Raw genomic sequence first — 4098 nt, 5'->3', positions numbered from 1 at the left:
CTGGTCTACGGTCAACCCTTGTTCCAGGTCATCCTCCATTGGGTCAAGCTCCCTGTTCAGTCATACCTTGTTCCAGTCAATCCTGTTCGAGTCATCCCTGGTTCAATTCATAGCCTGTTCGAGTCATCCCTGTTCTGGTCATCTGGTTCAGTTAACCCTGTTCCGGTATTCCTTTTTTTTAGTCATCCCTGTTCGGTCATCCCTGTTCAGTTAGCCCTGTTGAAGTCATCCCTGTTCCGGTCATCCTGGTTCCAGTTAACCCTGTTCCGGCCATCCTTTTCCAGTCAACCCTGTTCCGGTCAACCCTGTTCCGGCCATCCTCGTTCCGAAGTCATCCCTGTTCCGGTCATCCCTGTTCCAGTCATCCCTGTTCCAGTCATCCCTGTTCCAGTCATCCCCGTTCCAGTCAACCCTGTTCCGTCAACCTTGGACCCGGTCATCCCTGTTCCAGTCAACCCTGTTCCGGTCATCTGTTCCAGTCATCCCTGTTCCAGTCAACCTGTTCCAGTCATCCCTGTTCTGGTCAACCTGTTCTGGTCATCCTGTTCCAGTCAACCCTGTTCCAGTCATCCCTGTTCCGGTCATCCCTGTTCCAGTCAACCCTGTTCCGGGTCAACTCCTGTTCCAGGTCAACCCTGTTCTGGTCATCCCTGTTCTGGTCATCCCTGTTCCAGTCATCCCTGTTCCAGTCAACCTGTTCCGGGCAACCCCTGTTCCTGGTCAACCCTGTTCCAGTCATCCTGGTTCCAGTCATCCCTGTTCCGGTCATCCCTGATCCAGTGATCCCTGTTCCAGTCAACCCTGATCCAGTCAACCCTGTTCCAGTCAACCCTGTTCCAGTCATCCCTGTTCCGGGTCATCCCTGTTCCAGTCAACCCTGTTCCTGTCAACTCCCTGTTCGTCAACCCTGTTCTGGTCAACCCTGTTCCCGGTCATCCTGTTCCGTCATCCCTGTTCCAGTCATCCCTGTTCCAGTCATCCCTGTTCCAGTCATCCCTGTTCCCGTCATCCTGGTTCCAGTCAACCCTGTTCCTGGAACGACCCCTGTTCCCATCCCTTTTCCGGGTCATCCGAACCGTCATCCCTGTTACTGAACATCCCTGTTCCAGTCATCCCTGTTCCGGTCATCCTGGTTCCAGTCAACCCTGTTCTGGAACATCCCTGTTCTGAACGTCACTCCTGCTACTGGAACCTTTTCCAGTCAACCCTGTTCCGCCATCCCTGTTACTGGAACCTGTTCCAGCTATCCTGTTCCGGGTCATCCTGGTTCCAGAACCCTGTTACTGGAACAGCCCTGTTACTGGAACGACCCTGCTACTGAACCCTGTTCCAGGAACATCCCTGCCGGTACCTGGTTCCAGTCATCCCTGTTCTCATCCTGGTTCCAGTCAACCCTGTTACTGGAACAGCCTGTTACTGGAACAACCCTGTTACTGGAACGACCCTTCCAGTCAACCCTGTTCCTGCTACCTGAAACGCCATCCTTGTTACTGTCATCCCTGTTCTATCTGGAAACACAATACCCTGTTCTGAAGTTCATCACCTTCACTGCTCCTCTCCCAGTCAACCCTGTTCCAGGTTCCTAGTTCCATGGGCTCCTGGTTCCAGTCAACGCCCTGTTCCAGCATCCCTGTTCCGGGAAGTCCTTGAATTCCAGACAAACGGCCTGTTCCGATCATTGGTTCCAGTTTACCCTGTTCCGGTGGAATATCGCGATACAACATCACCACCGTGTGGTCGCATCTGCTCCATTGCACCAGCAGAAAGACAGGAACGCGACGAACTGTGACGCAAATCACATGTTCCAGCATTCGAACCCTGTTCCAGTCATCACAACTCGTTCCACGTCATCCCTGTTTTCAGTAAACAGCGTTTGGTCAACCCTCCGGGAACTGCCTGATCAAGAAAAAAAAAAAAACAAGTTCCAGTCAACCCTTTTTTGTGTCAACCCTGTTCCAGTCATCCCTGTTCTAAACAATCCTGTTCCAGTAAAGAAATGTTCTAGTCATCCCTGCCTCTGGTCATCCCTGTTCCAGCAGAACCCTGTTCCGCCAACCCTGTTCTGCTCAACCCTGTTGTAGCATCCCTGTTCTGGTCATCCTAGTTCCAGTCAACCCTGTTCTGGTCAACCCTGTTTTTGGAGTTTACCCTGTTCTGGTCAACCTTGTTCCAGGTAGGCCAGTTCCAGTCATCCCTGTTCTAGTCATCCCTGTTCTGGTCATCCCTGTTCCAAGATAAACCCTGTTCCGGTCAACCCTGTAACTGGTCAACCCAGAGTTTACCCTGTTCCAGTCATCCAGTCAATCAACCCTGTTCCTGGTCAACCCTGTTCCGTAACCCTGTTCTGAGTCAACCTTGTTGCGATAAGAGTGTTCTGGTTACAACTGGTTCCACTCAACCCTGTTCCCGGTCATCCCTGTTCCAGTCATCCCTATTCCAGTCATCCCTTGTCCGGGCCACCCTTTGTAGTTCCATGTAAACATGTTCCGTTCATCCCTGTTTTGTTTAACTGGGTCAACCCTGTTCCGGTCATTTACATTTAGCACCCTGTTCCAAAGTGAGCCCTGTTCCGTCATCCCTGTTCCGTTAGTTATCCTGGTTCCAGTCCCCTTATTGTTCCATCAACCTGTTCCGGCTCATCCCTGTTCAGTCAACCCTGTTCTAGTCAACCCTGTTCTGGAAATCCCTGTTCCGGTCATCCCTGTTCCAGTCATCCCTTTCCATCAACCCTGTTCATCAATAGTTCCTGTTTGTTCGTCCGATTCCAGTCATCCCTGTTCCGGGTCAACCTGAGTTCCAGTCATCCCTGTTCCGGTCATCCCTGTTCCGCCATCCCTGATGCCAGTGATCCCTGTTCAACCCTGGTTCCAGTCAACCCTGTTCCGGGCCGGGGATAAGCCCCCTGTTCCGGGTACAGAGCAGTTCCAGTCAGATGGTTCGGTACATCCCTGGTCCAGTCATCCCTGTTCAAAGTAAACAAAGTGGCATAGTTAACCCTGTTCCAGCTGATCCCTGTTCTGTTCCATAACCCTGTTCCGGCCATCCCTGTTCCAGTCAACCCTGTTCTGGATCAACCCTGTTCCGTCAACATTGTTCCAGTCATCCTGTTCCAGTCATCCCTTTCCAGTCATCCCTGTTCCAGACCCTGTTACTGGAAAACCCTGGCTGGAGTCCCTGTTCCAGTGCTACCCTGGAACAGCCCTGTTCCAGTCAACCCTGTTCTGGCAGCAGCCACTGTTACTGTTCCGTGGTGGCCCTGTTTGGAACAGTCTGATGGCCTGAGATAGACCCTTTTCCAGTCAACAGTCCTGCTCTGGTCAACCCTGTTCTGGAACTCCCTGCTGGATGATAGCTGGGTGAACAGGCAGTGGTTCGGGTGGTCCCTGTCCTTGATGATCTTTATGGCCTTCCTGGAACAACCCTGGTGTAGGGCCGGAACTCCTAGTTCCAGTCATCCCTGGAACGTGATCCCTGTTCATCCTGAACGCCCCTCTGGAAGCCCTGCTACTGGAACAGCCCTGCTACTGGAACAGCCCGCCAAACAGCTCTGCTACTGTGCATCCTGTACTGGAACAGCCCTGCTACTGGTGAACCGAATTTGCTACTGCCAGTCCTGCTACTGGAACAACTCGCTACTGCGCCCTGCTACTGACGCTGCTACTGGAACGACCAATTCAGTTTGTACTGGAACGACCCTGCTACTGGAACACACCTCTCTTCTCCTGAAGTCTACACCTTCACTGCTCTCTACAGCAACATCTGAAAGCTGTAGGTTGGTAGAGGCATGGGCTCGCTCGAGGAAGTTAACGCCCATCTTCCAGCACACTTTGGGACGGAAGTAGAGAGGTTATTTTCCTGACAACGGCCTTCATGATCCCTATAGGCCGTTTATTCACGGTGGAATAACGTGATACAAACATCCCCACCGTGTGGTCGCATCTACTCCATTGCACCAGCAGAAAGAGCAGAACGCGACGAACTGTGACGCAAATCACATGCGCAGCATTCGAACCGGACGGACGTCATCACAACTCGACTCACGTTCATTGTTTTCGAGTAAAACAGCGTTTCCACCTCCGACACCGCCGCAAGAAAAAA

Source organism: Oncorhynchus keta, unplaced genomic scaffold, assembly GCF_023373465.1.
Source record: "Oncorhynchus keta strain PuntledgeMale-10-30-2019 unplaced genomic scaffold, Oket_V2 Un_contig_8567_pilon_pilon, whole genome shotgun sequence".
NCBI lineage: Eukaryota > Metazoa > Chordata > Actinopteri > Salmoniformes > Salmonidae > Oncorhynchus > Oncorhynchus keta.
Note: the sequence above shows the minus strand (reverse complement) of the source record.